Raw genomic sequence first — 27901 nt, forward strand, 5'->3', positions numbered from 1 at the left:
CATCTTCTACCCATAGAGCCTACTAAACATCTACATTCTTCTTCAGAAATTGAATACCAAGCTTTTTGGATTTCCTCCCAAAGGTTGTCAAGATTTGTAGCTTTCGAACGATCGATTCTTTTATCAATTGTATTCTACAGGTTTTCTATCGGATTTAGATCCAGACTCTGCGGTGGCCATTCCAAAATGGAAATTTTTTCCGTCTCAATAAACTTTTTTATTATATTAGCAGTATGTTTCGGATCGTTGTCGTGCATAAATTTCCATATCAAGGGCATCTCACTTCTGGCATACATCTGGCACACGGTAACATAACATCTTTAAGAATGTGTTTGTACATTTCTGCATTCATAATGCCATTGATTCGAAATAATGGACCAACGCCATACCAGGAGAAACATCCCCAGACAGTAACATTGCCGCCACCATGTTTCACAGTTTTTAAAGTGTACTTAGAATTGTTTTCTTGATTTGGTGGTCGTCGCACATCCACTTTTCCTTCCGAAGAGAACCTATTAAACTTTGATTCATCGGACCACAACACATTATGCCACCATTTATCGTCTTTTTCTCTGTGGCTTTTAGCAAAAGTTAATCTTTTTGCAATATTTCGTTTAGACACATGTGATTTTTTCTTAGCAATGCGACCATTAAGTTTTGCATCACACAGTCTTCTTTTTATAGTTGATGTTGATAGTTTAATATTATATTGACTGGATATCATCTCTTTCAAGCGTGGCACACTCAAGAAAGGTTCCTTTTTAACTTGTAATATAATTTCTCGGTCAAAGCGCGCAGAAGTTTTTTGAGGCCTTCCTCGATTTTCAGGTGTTGGTTTTGTTTGTTTCGCTTTCTTAATTGCATTCTGAACGCGTTTTCGAGAAACATTTAACTGTTTTGCAATCTTATTCATTATTGAACCATTTTCCACATTTGAAATATTTGTTCGCGTTCATCATTACTTGTATGCTTTGCTCTTCCCATTTAAAAGTACGAATAATATATTTTAAATAAATAAATAATATATTTAGTACATATTATTTATTTATTAATAATAATATAGTACGAATAATATATTTTAAATAAATGTGAAATAAGATGGCTCTATTATATTGACCCAATTAATACTGACCTTTAGGTTACGTTCAACTTTTCGTATCACACAACACTTTTCCGCGACAATAAACTAGCATCAATGTCTTCTCTACACTCGTCTAACGGCCACAAATTGCTGTGCCTCATGTGTAAATAAGAATAACTGGTAATAATATGATTCATTCTGTTTCCGTTAGAGGTGGCTCTATTTTTTTGAGCGCCACTGTACCTTATGAAAGGTAAAGAATGGTCGATGGTAGCGAAGTGAAGAGAGAAGGAAGGATAGAGCGCCTCTGACAGGCCAAACGCGTCTATCACAAAGGAGAGGGAGAGAGAAAGAGAGAATTATATCTGTAGTCTTTTTATATATACATATGTGTATATATATATATGTGTGTGTATGGTCAAACCCCGTTGCGCGGGCGTTCCTAGGATTGACTGGTCAATGCGCGGAATAACCAAGCGTTTTGGTCAAAGCCCGAAATAGTTTTGTATTTCGGTCTTTGACTGATATGTTTTTAGTCCATCCTAGGAGTAACTAACATGGCTGGTCAAAGCTAGAAACTGAAAAAATCACTTCGGACTTTGACCAAAACGCTTGATTGTTTCGCGCATTGACCAGTCAATCTTAGGTATGATTACAATAACGCCATCTAAGCCTGTTATGTGCCTTGCAGTTGTTGTAATCTGTCTGCTATTCGTGAGCGATTCACGGCACGAATGCGTTGCTGTCTAGCACAAGCCAAAAGCAAAAAGTGCGCGAATTTCAAATGTCTATATGTATTTTTATGAGCATCTCGTTTATCGTGGAAAGTCGCAAACCCATGTGGTGCAGTGAATTTGCACGCACGCACACACACACACACACACACACACACACACACACACACACACACACACACACACACACACACACACGCGCGCGCGCGCGCGCGCGGGGGGGTGCAAGGGGGGCCTTTGGCCCCCTCCCGCACCCACCCCGTCCAAGTCGTTAACCTATGTGGACTTTACTTTGCTTGCAATGTATATGGGCAATCCACGTACATTGCAAGCAAAGTAAAGTCCACATAGATTAACGACTTGGACGGGGTGGGTGCAGAAGAGGGAGTCAAAGGCCCCCCTTGCACCCCTCGTGTGTGTGTGTGTGTGTGTGCGTGCGCGCGCGCGCGCGCAAAGCATTCACTGCATCGCAGGGTTTGCGATTTTCCACGCTAAACGAGATGCTCATAAAAATACATATAGACATTTGAAATTCGCGCATTTTTCAGAGTACATTTTATGTTCTTAAAAGAGAATATATTTTATGTTCTAAATATTTACCAAAGGTTTGTCTATTTTAAGTAAAATCTACTTTATGTTAACAATAAAAATATTATTAAAAAATCTTGGCTTTATTTTTTAAAGTCTGAATTAAGCCACACCTAGGATTGACTAGTCAAAGTCCGAATTAATTTTTTCAGTTTCTAGCTTTGACTAGAGATACTATAACAGAGATTCGCCAATGCATTAACGATTTCTGATTGGCTCCCGTCGCTTGGGGTATAACCGGAAGTATGAGAGAGAAAGATAGATATAACTGACAGAGAAAGCCTAGCCGATCTAATCTGTCACCTGTCACCTGTCAAAAGAAAACAGAGTGCCTACCAAATAGAATATGAAATCAGAGAGAAACCTGAGGAATTATAATATTTGAAACTTCTATTCCAAACGCTCTCCACATTGCTCGATTGCTTGGTCCCATATCCGAAGTGACATTATGAACAATTAAACCAATTTCCTTAGCTTTTTTTATAATTGTTTCAATTATAGGTTTCAATTTTTCGCCGTTTACTTTATTACCAGTTAAATAATAAACCACTTGTTTCCATCTTGAAGCAATTCCGGCTAACATAAACACAAGACCATGAGTAGCAATAATACTTGTATCATGATCTGGCAATGTAACGTTGCCAATGATCGTGTTTGTTGATGCATCATAAAAAGTACCAGCGGTAATGCTCATCTCGTCGAGCACTAATGTACAATCTTTATCAATCTCCTTCTCGAATACAGAAATTTTTATAGTTGAAATATGTGTGTAAACCTTTTTTTTAAATATATTGTGTTTTAATATTCATTTTGTTCACGATTATTAAATATCAATAACTACAAATAAAAAAAAATATATATATATTGTATTCTTACATTTACAATCAAAATAAACCGCCATCGAAAACGTCATATCCGATATCCGGTTTTACCCCAAGACGGCGAATCTCTGTTATAGTATCTCTAGCTTTGACCAGCCATGTTAGCCACTCCTAGGATGGACTAAAAACATATCAAAGGCCGAAATACAAAACTATTTCGGGCTTTGATCAAAACGCTTGGTTATTCTGCGCATTGACCAGTCAATCCTAAGAATGCCCGCGCAACGGGGTTTGACCATAACACATATATATAGTTAAACTATTAATTTTCTACATCTGGTTTTATATATATATATATATATATATATATATATATATATATATTTGTCTTTTGTCATTTTATTATATAAATAAAGTTGATAGTTTACTGCGTATTATTAATTATGCATTTTGTATCGATAATTTTTTTTTATTATCAATTCTTTATTAAACGTATAATATGTACTTATAGTATTTAAAAATTTTTGAAAATATAAAAAGACATCGCAATTTTGGAAATTGTAGATACATATATCATATTCATCAAGTTTTATAAATAATTAATAATAATAATCATTTCTTAAATCTAACATTTGTAATACTTTGTTACGTTCAACGGGGTTGAGGGAAGGAGAGCAAAGAGAAAAAAAGAAATTACAGAAAAATAAGTTTTATTATTTATTTCTGGAAGTATTAGCTCTCTTGTCGCGGGTATACAAGTACACAGGGACAAGGCTTTTACGACGATTATTACGGGCCCCTGTCCGTCCAGAGTAAAGGAATGCCACTTCTATAATTGGTGTTGAGTCGACGCGTGGCTCGATACGATTTAGGGAAGATGGTTCGGAAGGTTGCCTTTATTAACAAGAGTAATTTGGCCGCTGTGATCGTCTTATAGTTACTGACGAGACTGTGAGAGAGAGAGAGAGAGATAGGGACCACGTCCAGTCCCTCTGAGGGAGCGCTAAGAAGCGCTCGCGCAGGGCTGATCGGAGTAACCGCGCTTCGGGGAGGGGACGCGAGCATCGCGCGTTTCCCGAAACGCAAGATATCTCTTCTCTCCTCCGCAGACGTAATCGCGAAAAAAAGAGAAAGGTTGTCTCGATACGGAGACACGCTCAGATGATAGGAAAAAAGAGATTGATTGATTGATTGATTGATTGATTTAATTTATTAATGCCTTAGATAACTATGAGGCAAATAAAAATTAAGAAATAGCTACAGTAGATTTAAAGATAAGTAATAATACAGTAGGCTAGCATACAAAAGACTAAGATTGCAAGAATGACTAGTAACAAAATAGCGATACGCTTATCTAAGATATAACAAGATTGGGTTAAGGTTAAAGTACTATAAAAGTAGGCGAGTATGGAGTAAGCGAGAGAAATAGCGCACGTGACCCGTTACGGAGGGTCACTGTGCATGGGTGCACTTATACATTCGCGCGAAAACAAATAGTCATGTAGACGCAGTTTGAAGGCGGAAAAAGAAGTCTCTAAGGTGATAGTGAGTGGAAGAGAGTGCCAATAAAAAACACCAGATAATTGAAAAAAAATCCGAAGGGATGAAGTGCGATGGAGCGGAATGTGAAAGTAAGCAAAAGACGAAAGGCGAAAGGAGAAACGAATAGTGGGATCTCTACAGACGAATAATTCATTGAGATAAGAGACAGTTTCACCCCGCCGAATGCGAAACATGAGCAAGCCGAGAAAATAAAGTCTGCAATTTCTGACAGACAACCATCTCAGCGATACGAGGTGATGTGAACATCACGCAAATCAAAGATGAATCTGATTGCACAGTTGACCAGTTTTTGCAGCCTGGAGTTAAGCTCCTCAGTCAGATCATTGGGTGTTTACGATAATGGCTATCCGAGTAATTTTTTCTACGACCGAAATATATGATAAGCACAACCATCTACTATCATCATGATTCGTGACAACTCAATGCTGTCCGGTATAGCCAAATCATCACGAGCAAGTTGCGAGTTGCGAGTTCCGTGAGTTTGTAGCAGGTAACCTAAAAAGTACGACATAAATAATTTGATTATTACAATTAAAAATAATCTGTTTTTAATGTATGATAAAATTATTAACTTTAAAATAGTAATTATATGTAACACAATCATGTATTTTTAAAGTATTGTCTAAAGTAATATCAGAGATTATTTTATTTACAAATATTTATTTTGTCTATCAAGTTTCTATCATAACGGTATTATTTCAAAACCTAAACCCACATAGACATACCCAAATTGCGAGCAGACGAAACGTACGGGATAGACGAGCCATTCACGCTAACAGGCGGAAGAGAGTGAAGGTCAATAGAGCGAACATGAACGTCACTTTCCAAGATCATAACCTTAGACTTAGCCAAGTTTAACTTGAGACCATTAGTAGACGTATAATTAAACCCCTCAGCCGCATCAACCGCTATACTCTCCAAGCCATGGGCCAATAGGTTTGGATAACAACTGAGGTAAATCTAGGAGTCATCGGCAAAGATCATATGACTGGAAAACTTAAGGCAGGAGCCGATATCATTAATAAATAATGAGAAAAGGAGGGGGTCAAGTACCGATCCTTGGGGCACGGCAGCAGTCACTGGATGCCAATAAGTGGTGTTATGGTTTCTGTAGTGTCCTATACGTTACTGCATGTGTGTGTGTAAACGATTTAACCCAAACAAACTTGTAGCCTCTCTTTTTAGTCAAATCTTTAGTGCGTCGCAGTAAATTATAGGTGTCCACGGCCAGCACCTTATTGACATATATGTTGCCATTGTGTAGAGAATCAAATACTTCTTTGATGAGTAGACTACGTTTAGCACGCTTCTTATTAATAATAAAATCTCTGATCTGAGATGACTTAAGAGAAACTACAAATGATTGAGACGAGGGACTAACAGAGCCTGTAGCGGATTGACGGCTAGCAACAGGAGTAGATTTTCGGGATACAAGACAAACACCGAGAACGTCTGAGATCAAATCAGGGGCACCGAGGGCACAGAATACACTACTGATAACATGTCTCGAGTCAACTTTGATCTTACAGGAAACTCCAGCAATGATAATTTCCGATGAACTGCTCTCAGAGAGCTGCCGAGGTGCCGACGATTTAAGTTGCTCTAGTTCCTTAGTAAAACTCGCGTTTTGACTCATTAATTGATGTATAAGAGTATCATGTTTATCAACTTTTTTTATGAAACCAGGCAGGCCGCTTAATCTGTCAGCCATACTTTAGTTGGTAGCTGTTTGGTCATTGATAAATTTGTCCATTTTAGAATCAGAGGCATTTGGCAATGATCTGCTGTAGCAGGAGGTTGGTATTGTCTGTCGAGTCATCGTGCATTGCTGCAGAGGGAGATAAACTCATAACAGCACTAATCGGAAAGAGATCATTGACAAGATATTTAAAGTTGTTAACACAACAGATGCTCGCGGATTTGTATCTAATATACGATTTACAGCAGCCAGGGTGAAATACTTTGAGACACTCGGTACACTTAAGACTGTCGCCGACAACAGTTTTAGAACACTTGAAACACGTTGACATAGGTACAGAGTTTAAGTATGTAGCTCCAGTAAGTACTCCGGGCAGTTGGCAGCAGTGCAGCGCAGCAACCACAGAGAAACAGCTGATGAGTTCAGGAATACAGCAAGAACGCTGTCACAGGCGCAGGCGCAGGGTAATGGCAGGCAGCGATAGCGTAGCAATCCGCATGCGACACAGGCAAAGAAGCAGGAAAAACTCCACAGAAAAGCAGAGAACAATACTCACAAGAGCAGAGTAGCATCTAATAAAATAGCTTAGATACATAGTCTGGAAAGGCAACAAGCGGCAGAAAAAGGCACACAAAAACGGAGCGATGTTAAACGTGTCCGATGATACTCACGTGCCCAGAGAGACGAGGGAGGAAGGGAGGGAGGGAGGGAGGGAGGGGAGGGAGGAGGGAGGGAGAAAAGGGAGGGAGAGAGGGAGGGGAGGGAGAGAGGGAGAGGAGGGAGGGAGGGAGAGAGGGAGAGAGGGAGGGAGGAGAGAGGAGGAGAGAGAGAGAGGGAGAGAGGGAGAGAGGAGAGAGGAGAGAGAGGGAGAGAGGAGAGAGAGGAGAAGAGGGAGAGAGGGAGAGAGGGAGAGAGGAGAGAGGGAGAGAGGAGAGAGGAGAAGATCGGGAAGAGGACGAAGGGAGAGAGGGAGAGAGGGATGGAGGGAAGAGGGGAGAGGAGAAGGAGACGAGAGGGAGACGAGGAGAGAGGCGAGAGGAGGGAGAGAGGGTGAGAGGGAGAGAGGGAGAGCAGGAGAGAGCGGAGCGAGGAGAGAGGAGCGAGGGAGAGAGGGAGAGAGAGAGAGAGAGAGAGAGAGAGAGAGAGAGAGAGAGAGAGAGAGAGAGAGAGAGAGAGAGAGGTGAGAGGAAGAGAGAAAGAGAGAAAGAGAAGAGAGGAGAGAGAGAGAGAGAGAGATGAAGATAAGTATTACAGAAACACTCTGAAACTGCGGTACTATGGGGACAAGCACTACAGGAACAGGCACAGCAGTAAAGATCTTATATATTGCACCGTCAGTCTTCGTTAGTTCTTGGTCATATACACTACTACTACTACTATTAGTAATTCTCTCTTTTCCTGCTGTTATAATTATAAAATATGGACATCGTTATCGATATACAAGGCTTCAAGGATACTGAAGAATCTTTTTTTCCAAAAGAAGTTGCTGTTGTCTCTGTAAAGAGGCCCATTGCGCTCATTGGATCATTGCGCAGCCGTATTCTTTTACTGAACTGTCTGTCCGTTCAAAATCTCAAAACAATTGGCTCAGTAAAAATTTCCATGGTATTGAGTGGTTTGAAGGAGACACGCCGTATAAAAACTTATGTCGACATTTGAGAGCTGTTACACAACTTACCAACCGAATATTCACTAGAGGCGCTGATAAATTAGCATTTATCCAACGTATTACTAGCAGAAACATTATAAATTTAGAAGAAGAGCAAGAATGTCCATCATTTCATCGTTTGCCACAGTTAGAGCAAACTTGTCTCATTCATAACATAAAAAGTAAAACAAATAATAGGGAATATACATGTGCTTTAGTATTTATCAAAAATTTGTACCACTAAAGTATTTAAAAAGGGAAAAAGAGAGAGAGAGAGAGATTTCATAAATGTAACAGATTTCATAAATGTAACATTTGTACCACTATAGGGTAGCCGCCTGTGACACTGAAGCCGTCGTAGAAAGGTGGGGAACGGCGCCAGTGACGTCACAGGCGTCTCCCCATAGTGGTACATACCTACTAGCGGACCTTGGTTCGAGAACTTCCGATGGAGATGAGGTACGCCTCGTCTCCTGGTGGCCGAAGGTTACGTCGAGAACGCCCGACGGCCAAAAGGCACAGTCACGGGTGAACGACCGGCTTAAATACGCGCTCGGACATCCCCACTCCGCGCCGGGACAGGCGGCAGTGGTGGAAGGGATGACCACAGGGCCGTAGGGATGGGGAGTGGCGCGGTTGGCGGTGGCGGCGGCGACGGGGGCGCAAAATAGAAGCGGCCTTGAGACCATTACGGTCGTGACGATACCCTATCGTCACATCTTGAAATTCAAAATATATTATAGTCTTATTTCAATACTATAAGTATTATTTTAAAAATATGATACAAGTGTTTTGATAATTTTATTCTAAAAAAATTATGATCTTCGATTTAAACATGTAGTATTTACCATCCAATACTTTTTCTTTTCCATTCAAGAAAATTATTCTTAAATATCAAGAATATTATTTTCTTAGTTAAACTACATAATATTTTAAAATAAATCTTCATTCAAGTAAATCTTTTTAATTTAACAAGAATATTCTTTTTTTCTGTGTATGTTTCCAGAGAAGTGAATATACGGAAAGTGGATAGTTGATTTAATTTCTTTATATTTTTTTATTTCTTTATATTTGAGTTAAATAAACAATAAATAATCATGAAAATGTTATTTTTTATCGTTTTATTCACAAATATTTTGATGATTTCGATTTTATAGTATTAACCGTTAGATCGAAAAATAGTGAATATTCATATCTTTAAAAGAATATACTTTTTGGTACAAATAAAAAAATTCATAATAGATTCTTAAAATATAACTCTTCAGCTTTCCGATTACTATATTTTAAAGATTATTTTCTTTTTTTTTTCTACAAAATGCAGCCGTTTAAAAAAAAACAATTTTTTATGCAAAATTTTTTGATTTATTGTCTGTCTAACAAATATATCTCTTTCCACTTTATACATACGATTTTCTAACCTATTTTATCACAATTCTGAGAAATTTTTCTTAGGAATAAAATGTTACGTCCGGCAGACTCCACGATTTCTCTTCTTCGGAGAAACAAATAAGATTACAAAAGAAATTCCGTTTCAACGGTCTCCGATAATTTTTTTTTGCATCTAGGATTAATCCGTTAGAAACGTGACGACAAACATGGATGGACGAAACGACCAAGTTGATAATTTCAACTCCTTTTGAATATCGAGCCAACAAACAATAAATTTTGAAGGTAGAAATACAAAAAACAAACTCGGGTTCAAAACAAAGTTTCACGTTTCTTCACAAAAATGAGTAATAAGCGTTATAGCGAAACAGCTATAAGCGTTTTCGGAATGAGGCCAATTTTGCGATTCGTAGAGAGAAGAAAGTATTCCTATCTCGCTCACTCTCAGCCTCCTCTCCTCGTTAATTCTGGCGTAACTTTTCAATCCTTGGTGGCACACGCTCCCCCTCCTTCTCCTTCTCCCTTCCTGCCCACCTCCTCAATCTTTCTCTCTTAAATGACCACTTTATTGATTCTCTTCCGGCTTCTCCTCATTCACCTGAATTACTATCCCGTCTATCTTCCTCTCCTCCGTCTGTTGCCAAAAACTTCAGCTTCTCGCCTATCTCTCCTCGTGAGTTGTTCAATATCCTCAAACACATCCGCTTCACATCCTCTGGTCCCTTCGACATCTCCGGCAGGATGCTTCTTCTCTGTCTTCCTAACTGCTTAGACCCTTTCCTCCATATTTTAAATACGGCACTATCCACTTCCATCTTTCCTACTTCCTGGAAACACTCAATTATTCTTCCTATTCCAAAAACTCGAAACCCGTCCTCACTCTCGTCTTTCCGTCCTATATCTCTTCCCCCTTTCCTCTCTAAGTTGCGTGAACATATTTGTTATATGCAACTTAGCTCGTTCATCGAGACGTCTGCTATCCTCCCCGAGCATCAGTCGGGCTTTTGTCGCATGCATAGCACAACGACGGAGCTACTCCACCTCTCTCACTGTGTTCTGCGTGGCTTCGACTCGGGTCATCTTTCGGCCATTGTTGCTCTTGACCTTACCAAGGCCTTCGATACTATTAACCATGACCTTCTTCTTGCCAAGCTCAGGATCTATGATCTCTCTCCCTCTGCTATCCTTGCTTTGCTCCTTTCTTTCTAATCGTACGCAACAAGTCCTTGTCTACAACCCATCTCCCTTACTATCCTCTCCTCGTCAGGTCATATCTGGTGTTCCACAAGGCTCTATTCTGGGCCCGCTTCTTTTTAACATATTCGTCTCTGATCTGACCTCCATCTCTCTTTCTTCGCAGCTGTTCACGTACGCAGACGACGTTATCCTTCTTAGCTCTTTTCATCCCTCCGCCTCTTCCAGATTAAACGATCTTGCTATCGTTGCCAACTGGGCGTCCTCGAATGTCTTCTGCCTGAACCCCTCGAAATCCTCCCTCCTGATCGCTGGTTCTCCTGCTCTTCAGTCTCGTCTCCAAGCTTTTGATATGTTCCTTGACTCATCATCTATCCCTCACTCTTTTTCCGTTAAGCTCCTTGGTGTACATTTTGATTCCTCCTGGTCCTTTAAACCTGTGACGAATGTCACTAGGTCCCGGGGCCGACCATCCGCCCCACTACACGGGACTCGGCGTCCACGGACGCCCCTCCCGAAAGTCTAGTATCCCCGTCGGGAACCGATCCCACCACGCTGCTGGGAGCGCGTGGGGATTGCCCCGACGGGTATAAAAGCCGAGCTCGATCCGGATCGAGCACCATTCCTCGTCGACAGAGCTGGTCATCAGACCGCTCTGCCGCCTGGCGCACGCCGGCTTTCGACTTCCTAGTTCCCGCCGACGAGACTGGTCATTAGACCGCCTCGTTGCCTGGCGCACGCCGGCTTTCGGCTTCCTTGATTCCGCCGACGGAGCAGATCATCAGACCGTTCCGCCGCCTGGCGCACGCCGGCTTTCGGCCTCCTAGTACCCGCCGACGAGACCGGTCATTAGACCGCCTCGCCGCCTGGCGCACGCCGGCCTTCGGCTTCCTTGATTCCGCCGACGGAGCAGGTCATCAGACCGTTCCGCCGCCTGGCGCACGCCGGCTTTCGGCTACCTGAAATCCGCAACCCTTGCGACCGCGACCGCGTGCTACAGTACTGCGCATAAGCGCGCTCCCGTCCGGATACCGTTAGACTAGCCTGTAAATATATTGTAAATATATCTCCGTAGGTTAAGGTATGCAGCGAGCATAAGATTACCCGTAGGCTAAGTATGTACATAGAATAAGCTTTATAATAAAAGACTGTTAATTTGATATCAGTATACGCAAGTTGGTTTCCCTTCTTCTCCCAAATCCTGGCATCCGGCGAGCCTGTCCGAGGCGATCGGGAAAAAAGAACAAACCTCATGTTACGGCTAAATATCGTGCAGCTTTCTCTCGGCTACGCTTCTTTTATCCTTTCCGTCACATCCTCTCGTCTTCTCAAAAACTTGTTGTTTCTCAGTCCATGATTGTCTCCTTGTTCAACTATGCTGATGTCGTTTACGCACCTGCTCTCACCCAACATCTATCTGATCTTATTCAACGTGTCCAAAACTCTTGTCTTTGTTTTTCCTACGGTATCCGTAAATTTGACCACCTTACTCCTCTCTTCAACAGCTCAGGTTGGCTCAAAATGCGTCCTCGCTATATCCTCCACCTGTGCTGTCTTGTTTTCTCTCTTCTTCGCTCCAATTCTCCTCGATATCTTAGGCGGCTTCTTCAACTCACCTCCGAACTCCATTCAGCCTCAGCGCCTGACACTCGTCACAATCACCTTCTATCCTTCCCCACTCATCACTCCTTTAAATTTCGTGCCTCCTTCTTTTATATTGCAGTGTACTATTATAATCAGCTTCCGTTGTCCATAAAATCCACTACCTCCCTTCTTTCGTTTCGCAAGGAAACTGCCCGTTTCATTTCATCATCCTTCTTCTCTCTTAATGTTTAAACCTGTTTACTTGTTTTGCGTTGTTCTTCTATGTATGCGTATTCAATTCTGTCGGCTGAGTCAGACTTTCTATTTTCGAATTTTGTGCGACTTTTCTTTTTTTTTGTTTTGGTTCTCTTTATTTTTTATTTTTTTTATTTTTATTTTTACTTTATTTATTTTATTTTTAAATGTATTTTACCTTAACTTCTTATGCTTAGTGCTTGCTTGTGTTTCTCTCTTTTTTTTCATGTGTTTCTGGAAGGCTTCATAGCAATATTCTTTGTTGTAGCCTTTCCTATTGCTTGTACATGCTCTGTAACTTTCCTATTGTATTCTAGCTGTTTTGTTATCAAGCAATAAAGTCCTATTATTATTATTATTATTATTAATAAAGAATCCAAACATTAGCAAAAAATAAATAACCGTTTCCTCCATCTACAAACAATACTGTCACACGTCTAGCACGATAAAGAATTATTTATCTTTTAAACCCAAAGGGAAAATAACCTACGCGATAAGTCGGATCCCTTCGATAAAATTAAAGGAATGTGGGAGGAAACAGAGAAACTTTTGACAGATTACTCAACGTATGATTGGTCAAAAAGAAAAAACTATTTTTCCAATAAGAAAACGTAGAATTCACCCACCACACAATCCTGAAAAAGAGTCCTACCAACTAGAATATTTGAACCACCTACTGGATCTTCCCTCTGTAAGACTCTGTATATATAAAACCAAATCTTGAAGAAGAGAGTTCAGTTCAGTTAATTAGTCAATGAGTAAGAGAGTTAGTTAGTAGCGACTTAGTTAGTAATCGGTAACGAGACAAGTAGTTAAAAGAAATAATCATGTAGAATCAGTGCGCGAGTAAACTTTAGTGCCGTTCCACCCGGTCAAGAAATCTTTCCCTTTGATTCCGACAGATTTGTTCGAGAACCAATAATGAGTAAGTGCTTGATTAGTAATTAGTCTTGTTAGGGACTAATTATTACAGAAATATTATTAGCAACACATAGTTATAAAAACTTAGAATACTAAAATTTTTTTTTGAAAAATGTGTCTAAATTGTTTTGTGCCTAATTGTACGTGCATATATAGCAATTATAAAGACAAAATAATATAATTATACAATAATATTATTTATACCTACCACTACATATGTTATTGGTATTTGTTTCGTCATGATAATTTTTGCTTATTCTGTCTGTTCCGTTGGAACACAGCTAACCCCAATAATATTGAGCGAGTGCTGACTCGCCCGGGATTTGTCGATCGAAGAGACGTCGATCGGCAATCATTCGCGGGCGGGTCCCCTCTTCGCAGCACACCAATTTTCTCGAGCGTCACCGGCGGCGCTGCTGCGGGGGGGACGGGGGCTTGTGGACCGGCCGGCCACGAGCTCTCACTCTCTTCCGGGCAACCGATAGATTCAGTCTTCTTAGATTCAGTGCTCATCGTGCTCAGTGATACGATCAAATCCATTTCGAGAAAACGTGCTAGTGCAGACTTTGGCTACGTAGCCGCGCTTACACATTTCACGCGAGATTTAGATTCTTTTAGATTATCCACGCGCGGCCGCGCTTATAGCCGGCCCGCGACGAGGCCGAGCCTCCCTTTTGCGTCGCGATCTCTAAGATCCGACTCACGGGAACCGCCCTTCCCGCCTTTTGCGTGATCCGACTCGTTGGGATCTACGTATCCCATTCGCACAGCGACCTTCAGATTCGATATCGTTTAATTCAATCATACGACGCTCGCACTTCAAACCCGCGTTCTTTAGTTTTCTTTTATATACATAGATCAAACTCAGTGTAGTGAATTTCCTTTCAATAAACTTTCAAAGGGGGTTTTTGCCGGGCTCGCTCTTGCGGGCTCGGACTTTCCTCCTTGGGTTCGCCCTAATCATTGTGTTTTATTACAAAAATTCAAAGATTCCCATAACATTGCTCGTTACAAACTATCTCGCCTATTGACAGGGTCGAAAGGCGGGAACGCGATTACGCGCGATCGTACACTGTCAGTTTTAATATCAAAGCTTTTATTTATTTTATTAATTTTAATATCACAACTTTTGTTTTTATCAACCTTCTTTTTGTTTCCATTATTAAAATTAAGGTTTTCACATAATATGTAGTGTATTTTTTCCACATTTTCTTTTATTCTTTACACTTTTATCATCTATAATAAGAAAATTTTGTTTGTAATACGTTCCGTGATACAAAAGCGAAAAATATCTTGTAATTTACCAATTTTTGTTATGATATTTGCCGCGTAAATACGTAAATACATAAGTTACGCCCATCATTGTACGTAACTTTTGTAATTTCTTTACAATTAGTTATGTGTTTTGATCGGGTTACGTAATAAATTCTATCTTCATATTGCACTAATGTATACATTTGTCACTGTACTATTCAATAATTTTGCCGGATCGTTAATATTAAACAAATTAATTTTAGGGTACATTCCGTTTCATATATGATACGCATATGGGCGAAAACACGGATTTTTGCATTTTGGCCGGGTTTACAATAGGTATAGTAAGCCTTAAGCCATAAAAAATTAACCAATTATAAGGCGATTTTTGGCAATTGTTTGGTACATGTATCAAAGTGTACTAAACTGTACTAGAACCAATGAGATATTAATAAAGTTTTCTTATTGGTTCTGATACAGTTTAGTACATATACCAAACAATCGCCAAAAATCGCCTATAATTAAATGTAAGAAGAATCAAATGTAATTAGTTAATTCTTTACTATTTAAGGCTTACTACACCTATTCTAGACTCGGTCTTAAGGTTGATTTATAGATATAAACTGTTAACTTATGCCGAAATTGTAAAGTTTCGGCCAATCGTGTAATGTCATAGCACATAAAAAATTTGTGACACCCTGGGGATTGATCATCGTAATTTTTTGAAACTAAACTTTTTACTTTTCCATATAAATTAAGATTGCCTACAGTGGATCTTGATAATAGTTTTTAATGGGCGTCAATATTTTCTATTGGTTGTCAGGATAAGCGACAAAATTTTAGCGGAAAAAATTTTGTCGTTTACGTTGTAATGTGATGGGATGTTAAAATTTTTCTAGCGATAATGTATAATTACGATATTTATTAATACTCCCGCACATAACAATATTATTAAATTATTACTTATTAAAATAATGAAATTATGTAAAAGTTCAAAATTGAAATAATACATAATATTAAAAATAATTTATTTGATTTTGTTTTTAAAAAGTACGTTTATGTATATATTAAATTTCATATGTGATGCTTTTTTTAAATTATTTTAATTATTTATTTCTTTTTAATTTGACTTTTTAAAATTATTTTTTTGCTGTCGTCAAAATCGCTAATGTACCACTTACTGTCGTCAAAATTGACAATGTCGTTAATGTAGCCATTTTATTTATAGATGTTATTTTGACGACGTCGTCAAAGTATACGATACGTCTGTAAAACTTTGACGACGGTCGTCAAAATAGCCAGAAGTCATCAAAGTAGCTAATAGTTATGTAAAATCGCCGTCAAGTATCCGATTCACACGCACAAACGCGCGCGCGCATGCAGGTACGCACGCACATGCACACACACATATATAACAATATACACGAAAGAAACAGATGCAACCAACTGTATTTTTATCCTTTACATCAGCAGATCATAGTTTTCACAGAATGAAGAATGCTCGCTCCATTTATAATACAGAACTCAATAATACTCACTGAAAATATATAATTTACGTTATGTACACTACACACTATTTGTACATTATTCATCGTTTATCCAGTATGCAATTGGTCATAAGTCCAATAGATTTTACATTCTCAATAAAAATCACTGGAAGCCGCCAAATGAGATTCACTGGGATTTACGCTGACGTCACTACCTCTTTTTGCCAATCCTCCTCTTGCCCAAAAACTCGACAATGAGGCAACCTTATAATCTAATAATTTTTTTATCACATGAGATATTTCTTTAATATCATAACGCGTCCGCAGTTCTAATATGCTATCCTGAGTAGCATATGTGTATGCACCTTTGAGGTCATATTATATGAATGCATGCTGAGTACACTATGACTTTATACGTATAAACTTTATACGATTTGGCAATTCCAGATAGAAAAATAAATTCATAGTGTGCTCAGCATTATACTATAAAGCATCATACTATAAAGTCATATATTATGTCATTGCAACATTCACCAGAAATTTCACAATTAGTTACGTGATATCGATATACATATGAATCATGTTTCAATACTAGTTAAAACGCCAACAACAAAACGTACGAGTTAAGACATCATAATAACGTGCGTGCTACATACAGTGTTGGCAGGTTTTAATACTAGAACAAACCCGTCAAAATAATGGGTGTCAGATTTATGGATTAAATTACAAATGTGATTTTCGTCGGATTTTTTTCAAATTAATTATTTAAATATTTAAAAAAATAAAAATAATGTGTAAAGAATTTGAAAATAAAAACAAAAAATAATAGAAATAGGTACATATTTAATGCCGGTTGTTCTAGTGTTAAAGTTAATTAATTTAGTTTAAATAAAGTTTCCTTTTTCATCTCTAAAAAATCATCGTTTACATCATTAGGATCCTAAGAAATTTTTTAATATTCGATGTTTCCGGTAATGAAAGAGCCCATTTTCTTAATCCTATTAACAAAACCGAGCTAGTGACTAATATAGCCCCGCCTATGGAATATCGATTTGGTATTTCGTTAAAAAATAATACCTGCCAAAAGAACGCAAAAACAATGTCTGTGGACCTTGCTATGGCCACTGGACCAGCTTGCTCTATCTGAAGCGCTAAAGTCAACAAGATTTGACCCGCGAAACTAAACAACGCAAGCACGACAACCAACAATCTATCCGTGCCACAATGTGGCATGCACAACGCGCCGATCGCCCATGATATAAGCGTGGTTTGAATTAGGGCAAATGAACCAAAGTTCGTCATTATAACAGAAAAATGAAGATCTTTTAACGCACGAAGTAAAACATACGCGTTTGCTCCAAACAAAGTAGCTGAGAAAGCGGCCATAGCACTCCATAAATCCGCATTCTCCGGCTTAACGTGGCCATCCGAGAGAGATTCCACAGTGTGACTGAAAATTAACGACGGTCGCGTTATTAGAATCACGCCGATCAACGTCAGACATATAGTGACAACATTGAATAAGCCACAGGGCTCCTTCAAAAATATCCGTGCAAATATTGCCACGAATACCGGAACAGAAAATACGATAACCGAAGCATCCGCCAATGGCATATACCTAAATGCATAGAAACTTAACATAAGTCCCGTCGTGCCGATGAAACTCCTTAAAATAAGTATCAGTCTGCGTCCTTTCGGAAAAGGATGTTCGCCTTTGTAAATCACAATTGGAATAGCTGGTAACAATACTCCCATAAATCGGAAGATTGCCATTTCCATGGGATTTATCTCCACCAAACTCTTAACGATAACACTACATAAAGAAAAAAATAGAGACGATAGTATTGCTAATGTTAGGCCCCAATATGGACACGATTTACACAATATCATAGAACATTTTTTTTTGTAATTTGTCATATTACTCTCCACATCGGCGTCAACCAAGTGTTGTAATTCCACATGCTCTGACATATCTGCAAGAAACATAATTGATATTACAAAAATGATTATAAATAATTACAAAAATGTTTACACATACGCGCGCGTACACACACACACGCACGCACGCACGCACACGCACACACACACACACACATTAGTATTTGTAATCACATATATTAGTATTTGTAATCACACACATAATTAGTATTTGTAATCACACACATATATTAGTATTTGTAATCAGCTATATATATATATATATATTGCGATCGCTAAAATGTTAGAGGACTTTTCTACTCGGTTTGGTCCGTTTTTCCTCTATACAAGTGTGATGTTAAAAATTTTTGTTTATTTTGAACAATATTTAAGATGTGATCTATATATCTTAAATATTGTAACTTTTATATCAATAATCTGATACTTGTGTACCCATAAATACTTTTCGTAAAAATTTTTGTTTCGGTAATGATTTTATTATTGTCGTTATAAATTGTCGTGATTTAAACTATTTGAAAGTGAAATATACTTTTATACTTCTTTTTTGTACTAAAATATAAAAAAATATTGCGTTAAAGTTAACATAATTATTTTCAATAATACCTGGGATACCCATCTCTATGGAGACAAAATTTATAAATAAGTTAGAAATAAAAAAATAATAAGCTACCTATATCTGTCATACGACCCACCTAAGCTTTGGAAATTTGTTTAATTTTTTTTAAATAAATACGAAAATTAAGAGTTAAGTTTGAAACATTTTTGATAGGAAACACTTCTAAACCCAAAGAAAAATATATTTTCAATTATTTATGTACAATAATATAAAATAAAGATTTTTTTTAAGTATTATTTGAGCCATGTTAAGTACGTATGCATCTAGTAAGTTGAATAATTATGGTTATATATTTTCTTTTATAAAAATTTTATTTATAAAATGTAAAATAAAAAATCAACATATTTAATTTATTACCATGCTTATGGAAAAAATACATATACAATTATTAAATATAAAACTGTACTTATTACGAGGCGTTATTTCAACTTTTAGTCATCAAAAAGCTAACCTTTAGCTAACAAAAAGACAAATAGAAATACTAATCCAAAATTAAACACAAGAGACTATTGTATTGTGCAAACAAACTGTACATCGTTTGTGAATAATAATTTATTTATCAGATTCTTTCTTATCACCTTCATCACTATAAAGAAATTGATTTTTTACATAATTATATTTTCAATATACAAATTCTTTATAGCAAAACATTAATATGCAAACATTTAGGATAATACAATTAATGCATTTCCCATATTCTTTCTATCTTTATCACATTTATCTGTTAAATAAGTACTGTGTAATTTATCTTATCAAATTACTTACTAAAAAGATAGTATAAATTTTACTGAAAACTTGAAAGTATGATTTTTAACATTAAATAAAATAGTTTTATAGTTTCATTGTTTATCTGAAGATGGAACAAAATAAAGAAATACCGGCCCTAAATAAAGAAATGAATTCTGTATGATAATAAGGTATAGTATATTAGGTATATTTAGGTATTTTTAGGTATATTTAATAATGTCCCTGGCCATGTCTTTATTTTACAAAGTTTTTTTCTTTAATTATAAACAAATTTTTCTTTAATTATAAACAAAAAGTTGTGATAAAAATGTAAAGTAAATATAGTGTTAAAAAGCATAAATAAAGAGCTACAATAATGTGAATTGCAGATATTAATAATAATTACACAAAGAAAAAACCTCTGAAATTTTAGATTTAAGATACAATTTGAATAAAGTGTAAATACAACCTACCATAGTCCTCTTCAGTCGTAACAAATTACTAATATTTATGAACTTAAATATGAATAAAAAAACGCAAACGAAATTATAATTGTGTAGCTTGTGAAGTTACACGTGAAATTCCAAGTACAGTATTGTAGGATTCAATGCATGCCGAAAAAAAATAAAAACAGCAAATTTCATTGCAAAATGTCTTATTGTACATTTTGTGCTTCAATAATAAAAATAACGAGTTCTTCCCTAAACTTCCTCAAAAACAACTTTTATTATTTTTTTGGGCAACATTTTATTATTTTAATAAAAAATAATAAATAATATATGCAAGACGGGCGATTATAAAAAAGAGCGAGTCTCTACCTGTTCGTATGCCGACGTAAAATATCCACCTAAAAGTTGATCCATTTTATATACTCGGCCTTATATGAATTTTAGACGATTTGGGGACTGCACAGCAAACGCGAATTTCATACGTTTTTTTTGTATTTTTTCCGTAGAATTAAAAAATCGACCTTAAAATTACGCTTAGTAAAGGGAAAAATAGTTACAGATATTTAAACGTTAATTTTCTTTAAAAATTATGCATTTTCTAACATTGCTACTTTAACTCTTGGGGTGCGTTCGGGGAGACGCTATTAGCGCTATCAGTTTATCCTTGTTCTACTTTTAATGAGTAATGAAGATGGACTGATGCTGGTAGCGCTAATAGCGTCTTCCCGAACGCACCCTTGAACGGTATACCCATATTTTTCGACCTCAAACGTTTTACTGAGTTAAAAATGTACCCCATTCGTTCTAAAACGTGCTGCATTGAACAGATGAACTAAAATCAATACTGTGCTACATGAATTTCTTCGTCTTTTCATAACAAAGATGATTATAATTATCATTAAACATGTAAAACATTAATTTAAACAAAATAAGGTTACAAAAAATCGCAAAAATTCTTTTTCTTTAATTTATCGTATTTTCGTCAATTTTTTACGAATTTTTAAAAACCAAACGGTTTTGGAAAGGTAAAAGATAGATCTAGAACTAGGATAAAATAAATTTTAGGTATCGTTTAAAAAGTATAATTATTTTGACAGATAAAAATTGGAAAAACGATATGTTGAAAAAAAATAATAAAAGAAATAAAAACAATTAATCTTTTTTATTTTGCTATAAAATTGTAAAAAATGTTTCTTTTTTAAATATAGAATATATTAAAGTAACGGTTCTTATAAGTCGACAAACTGAAATAAGCGATTAGTCTTACCACGTTGTAATTTCCACTTGATAAGGACCAAAAATATAGTCGAAATGTTGTGATGTTCTTTAGATTGATAAATAAAAAATCTTTTACCAGTTTTTGTGTGTGTGTGTGTGTGTGTGTGTGTGTGTGTGTGTGTGTGTGTGTGTGTGTGTCGACTTATAAGAAATACTTTATTTCATTACTGGCAAGTGTTAAGCATTCTCTTTTTTACTATGGAACATATTATTAAAATAAAAAATATTATTAAAATATTTTCATAACTTTATTCATTATTTGTTTCATTATTTATCATTTTGTACAAGTTTCTCGTGAAAATCTTGCTAATATTAATTCAGATCCTTAAAGTTCATTCTTTTCTAAGCAATTAAAAAAAAACATGTCGATGTTTTTTGTTGAATGCACACGAGTTTGAAATTTGCACTGCATTTTAGGGTATTTTAGAGAATAAATACGGTATTTTTTGAATATCATGAATTTTGAATATCAATATGATATTGCACATTGATTTTATTCGTGTTTAACTCAATCATACCACCGTCATCAAAGTGACTCGATGTGCACCACGTGGAAAATAACGGTCGGATTTTGTACATCATGTGGCTCTGAAAAAGCTGATTTTTTTAAATAAAATTTGAACTTTTATTTTTTATGTATGAGTATGTGTACATGTACCCAGCTAGCCAGGTCTGTTAAAATCACATATCGTGAAAGCTTTACAGCAAGGATTGTTTCAATTTTGACAACAATTTTATGACAAGTAATTGTCTGTTGCTTTGTCTTCTAAAAGTTTCGAGCAAATTTATAGCAAAAGTTTTCATCACACGATACTGCAAATAACAGAGAAAGACTTGTACATAAATATTACGTAGATAAATTACAAGATTTGCCCTGACACGTTAAAATGCAAAATTTAAGCAAATAACAGAGCAAACCTTGCTACACGACATGACAATAAATTTATTGCAAAAACAGGAAATCTTGTTAGGTACTGAATAACGGCAAATTAGTAGCAAGAACAAAATAAAACTTGCCGAGCACACTTTTGCAACAAAATTGCGACAAGGTGTGTCCGTAAACAGCTTAGTTTTTGCTGGCAAAGATTGTCGCAAAAAGTATGACGTATATTTTATGCAAATAACAGGGTTGCATTATCGGATTTTAAACTTTATTTCTGAGTGACTTTACTATCTATCTCGAGATGGCGCATTTCTCGTGAAAAAGATTTACCTACTGAATTAATAAAAGGAGCTCGTCGAGATTGTCGAGAACAGAGAACCAAGTACGATTGCACCATTCACATATGATATTGGACTAATCAGTCCAATATTTCTGTTGATCTTAATTTCGACAAGATTTGTCCTGTTCTTGCCACAAATTTGCTATCATATTGTGCATGGCAAGGTTTGCCTTGTTTTTGCCACAAATTTGCTATCATACTGTGTAAAGCAAGGTTTGCTCTATTCTTGCCACAAATTTGGTATTATATTGTGTACAGCAAGGTTTGCCTTGTTCTTGTTTCAAATTTGTTGTTATGCTTTACTAGAAAATTTTACACTGTTATTTGCATAAAATATGCATCATACTATTTACAACAAGCCTTGCCAGCAAAAGCTAAGCTTAATGCGGACACACCTTGTCGTAATTTTGCTGCAAAGGTTTGCTCAAGTTTGCGGTAAACTTCGCGCAAAGTTTACGTCATTTTGCTAGCTGGGTATGTTTACATGTAAGCGTGGGTTTATGAGTATCTATGAATATCTAAAAGCCTAAAAATTATTTTTTATTATTACATGCAACATTTTTTAATTTTTTGAATTTATCAACAAAAATAATTTTTTACATTATGATTGATATATGACTTTTAATGCATTAACAGATAGATATATAAATTCTTGCTTGCATGCCGTAAATGTTAATTTGAGAAAAATGTAATATCAGTGACGTTTCTTCTCTACCTAGTGTATACAATGATACTGTGATACGAGGTACATTATATTCATTAAATATACCTGTCATAATTACCTTAAATAAATTAAAATGATTCTTTTATACTAAATGCATTATATTTCAACAAACAATATTCTTTCCTTTTATACTTGGTCATTATTGCGATTAACTGTAGTGATTTAATATCTAGACAGATAATAATTTAATAAATAATATTTTTTTCATTTTATTAAAATATTTTTTTTATTGCAGTATTTGAAGAATTTTATCTATTGCTCATAAAATAATTTTATATTTTATATATTAATTTTTATACTTTGATAGAGATAATAGAGATATTAATTCTTGCTTAGAAGCAATAAACAATAATTTGACTAATTTAGAAACAATTTTAAAGCTATTTCATCCGTATTAAATATAGATAATAATCTATTTCTAGTATACAGTGTTTTTAATAAACTATTTAAATAGCATTATTTTTCATAAAAATTTGAATTAAAAAGTATAAAGCGAAAATGTTGAGATTTCAATAATTCGAGATACAAATGATCAAAGAAATAAGGCTTTTTATTGAATTATGCTTTAAAGAATCACAAATGAATAAACAAATTATTTTTTCGATTAATTTAGAATAAATTTTTGTATAACAGAATTTTAATTTAGAGTTTAGCTATAAGTATTTCTTAAAAGGTCACCATAAATAATTCTCTTTCGATAGAATAATTCTTTCGATAAAATAATTCAAAAATTTTTTTATTTAATTTTTCATAAGAAATAACGTGTAAATAATGAATGTTAATTGACCTATACATGTATATTCTAGAATATATTTTTATAATCTTTTATATTTTCAATATTCTATCTAACAGTTTTTTTACATTTTTTATATCAATATATATTATATTTAGGCAAAGAAGTTTTTGCTTTTTATATTTCTATTTATATATTAATGTATGACATTTGTATGTATGACATCTGCACGTATGACTAATGTATAACTGTCTTATATTTCCAAATAATAACATTATAGTATTAGGAAATGATGAAGAATGTCACAACCGAATACTGCCTTAGACATGATAGACACACAATAATGATTTACGCTTATATATGACTGATAACTGTAATAATATTACAGAAAAAATTACTCTTAATGCTCCATAGACAATATTGACAAATAATCATGTATTAAATTGTATGGGACTTTTATTTTTTTATTTATTTTTTCTGTTCTGTAAATCTTCAAAAAATTTTTTTTTCTTTCTCGTGTACATATATATTGAGATGCATACATGAACAGTTCTTTCATTTCTTGTATTCTTGATACATTTGTTATTACAGGTGATAGTGACATAAACACCATAGTCGCATTTGGCATTGCTTAACTTCTGCAATTAGAAAAACGATCACCCATCCAACTACTGTGAACCACTATCGACGTTGTTTTACCTCGAAGATCGTACGCTATCTAACACTTCGTGATGATCCATGAACACCTAATGCTCATGAATACATATTTATTATAGATTAGTTTAATAGATGTCAGAAAGATAAAAAAAATTATAGAAATAGGTACTCGGGTATCTCGCTTATATTGAACAATGTTATAAGTTATTGACATAAGAGTTAAATAAACTTTGTTATACATTTTAGAATTAAAACTTGTATATACTTATAGTCACAAGATACGATAAATTTTGATTTTGATTTTTGTTGTTCTATTGTTTTATAAGTAAAACATATTGACATAAAACAAATATTCAATAAATATTAAATAAAAAAAATAAAAATAGATTAGTAAATTATATTGAATCTTATGCTAATTTTATATTGTAAGTTAAATATAGTCATTTAAATTTATAGCATATTTCTTACATAATAAAAAAAATAGATTAATGAATACAAGTGTAGTTTGTGCTATGCGAAATGTAAATTAGTTTATTGAAACTTTCATAATAACAGTATTAACGTTGTTTAATTACTTTATTATAGCAACAAGATAAATAAACTATTTATAATTTGTTTCTTTTGGAAATTAAGGTGAGGCACGCAAGCATAATTTTCTTTATACATAATATAATTTAAATATAAAATTAATAACATTTTCGATAATTCTTTATCCTTTTAATATTTTTTAAACATAAAAATGAGATTGCTCATATAAGCTTCCAATGGATTTTGGTGCTTAATGATATAATGTTGTAAATTTTTACAATCTCCAGCTCCTACAAATTGCGCAGCTCTATTTTATCTTAAAATATAGTCCTTACATGAAACGTAATACCATAAATTAAATTGACTAACAATTTAATAGTATCAATGCTAAGAAGCATTTATAAGATTTCTTGTCCGAAAAAATGGTATAAAATTTATTTAAAAATTATTTAATATTTAATAATTAATATTTTTAATAGGCACTGAAGCGTATTACAAATTCTTTTAACATTGTCAAGAAATTTCATACTAGTTTTCTTTAACATAACTATGTATAAAAACTACTTGTTATTATAATATTTCACAGGTTTGTCGATCTAGTTCTTTCTATAAATACTCTATAAGATTAATATCCGCACTTTGCGACGATCAAGATTATGATCAGTAAAGATATATTATTTCTAAAAGTCATTTTGTGACCCCTAACATCATGCTTAGGATAATTTTATTAGAATATGTAGTTCTTTATCTTTTTCAAACTTTTGAATAGAAGTGAATACATTCTGTTTCAAAAGATTTCTATGTATTATATTCTCAACAATTTGTTCTCAATGACAATAAGATTTTCAATTTACTCTTTAAGCAACAAACATAACCATGTTTAATAATAAGATTATTAAATTTTGTTTAAATGCATTACTTTCTTTTTTTCATACATATTTCCCTTTTTTATTAAATTTTATTTCAAATTTTAATTCACTATTCCAAATAATTTTTTTCTAAAATAAAAGTGAAATTATTCTTTTATATTAATTTTATTTTAAACAGTTTTCTTATTTTTTACATTTTGTTATGTTAACAAATGTTTCTTATTGTAATAAAGTTAACTAAAAGTATTTCTTAAACTTTCAAATATTTAAAAATAATTAAATATTTAATTATAACAATACATTTTTATGTATGAATATTTGCACATTAGTTGCTATATGTGTGTGTGTGTGTGTGTGTGTGTGTGTGTGTGTGTGTGTGTGTGTGTGTGTGTGTGTGTGTGTGTACACACACACACTACTCTGTAGAAATTAAATTTATATTCTATGTTTCCAAAGTGAGACTGATTTGTCAACAACTATGACAAAGTTACAACTTAATGTAAACAATAGAAAGTCCTAAAACAATAAATAAAAAATTGTAAGTAAGAAAATTGAAAATTTCTAAAATATATAGTATCAATATAAATTAACACTACATACATTAGAAAAGCTCTTAAAAATGTTTTGACTGTACAGTGTTATCAAGTTATTTAATAACGTAACTTAAACGTAACAGTAGAACAACCTATAAATTGTTCTGTTTTTTTAAATAATACTTTAAAGTGTACATCCTTAATCATATTGTTGACACTTACCTATTAATGTATTAACGATTTCATCAGATACGTTTGTGAATAACCATGAAATTATCTAATCAGTAATGTAGCCACAAAATGTAGCCTAGATGGAAAATAAAAAATATATAATTACGATTTGTTGATAAGCTTATGATATGTAATATTCATATGCCATTAGACATGCCCATCTTATTCTAATGATTAATTGCCACATTTTAGCAGTCATATTATCAATGTTTTTATTTTTGTTATTAACAATTATATTTCAGCTATTACATTGTCAACTCTAATAGGTCTGCATATTAATAGAGATTTATATACTTTAATCTATAATCTTACAGCTAAACTGGTATGCAATCTCTATACTTAAACTAAATAAGATACATATTTAGAATTTAATAAAAGTGAGAAGGAAAATTCTAGTGAGGACAGTCCATAATAAACAACAGATTTAACAATAAAAATTGGAAATCTTATTGCGTTCGTACTCGTAACTTACAAGTGATTTTAATAAACTCACGAGTTTTACTTGCAAATGCCCTCCCTTTCATTTATTTCTATTTCTGTTTTTTAAATTATTATCTTGTATACCAATACAAAATAATAATACAATAATTATTTTATTAATAACAAAATATTTTACCGTTTAACTGTGGATTTGCTCATTTTGACTGTACTCTTTTGCATTTTCTAGCTTTAAAGAAAATGAACGTATAATTGTTTTTTGAATTGAGAGACGAGGAAAAACAAAAGGTAAAATATGCAACTAACAGATCTGTACTGATCCTGCACTGGTGCTGCTCAAATACAGTGTAGCACAGTCTCCGGAAACTCAGTAAGTCACAGTCATTGAAAATAGGTATACGAGAACGCCTATTGTTAACACCAAGGTCCGTCGATGGACAGATGGCGCTAAGTAAGGTCTTCGCACTCAAGTTATTTAGACTGAAAATGGCGACGACTCATAAGCTCAAATGCTGTAATTTACACACAAACATCAATACATACACACATAGTAACAACTACAGATATGATCCGTGTCATGACACGCACTAATAGCGTTTTCAACCGGTCTAGGATTCGCTCTAGGAGTCACTCCAGGAGCGATTAATGACGTCATAAGACCAATCACATTCTTCTGAAGAAGGGAATAACTATGATTGGCCAGTTCTAGAAAAAAAGAACCTGAGACGGGTTAACCCAGCACC

At 34.7% G+C, this 27901-nt stretch overlaps 2 long non-coding RNA genes across 3 annotated transcripts; one reads left to right on the forward strand and one right to left on the reverse strand.

The window, feature by feature from the left end:
• Window positions 1-16158: 16158 nt before the first annotated feature.
• On the reverse strand, window positions 16159-27503 carry LOC105840677. Of its 2 annotated transcripts, none has more exons than XR_004962763.1 (3): window positions 27337-27503; window positions 26712-26796; window positions 16159-18188 (listed from the first exon to the last, which is right to left on the reverse strand). It is a non-coding gene; the product is annotated as a solute carrier family 35 member G1 (long non-coding RNA). The 2 variants fall into 2 exon arrangements; XR_001139404.3 differs by lacking the exon at window positions 16159-18188 and adding an exon at window positions 26291-26472.
• Window positions 22235-24927, forward strand: LOC118645007. The gene is made up of 2 exons (XR_004962767.1): window positions 22235-22271; window positions 22875-24927. It is a non-coding gene; the product is annotated as an uncharacterized LOC118645007 (long non-coding RNA).
• Window positions 27504-27901: the final 398 nt, after the last annotated feature.

Source organism: Monomorium pharaonis, chromosome 1, assembly GCF_013373865.1.
Source record: "Monomorium pharaonis isolate MP-MQ-018 chromosome 1, ASM1337386v2, whole genome shotgun sequence".
Lineage (NCBI taxonomy): Eukaryota > Metazoa > Arthropoda > Insecta > Hymenoptera > Formicidae > Monomorium > Monomorium pharaonis.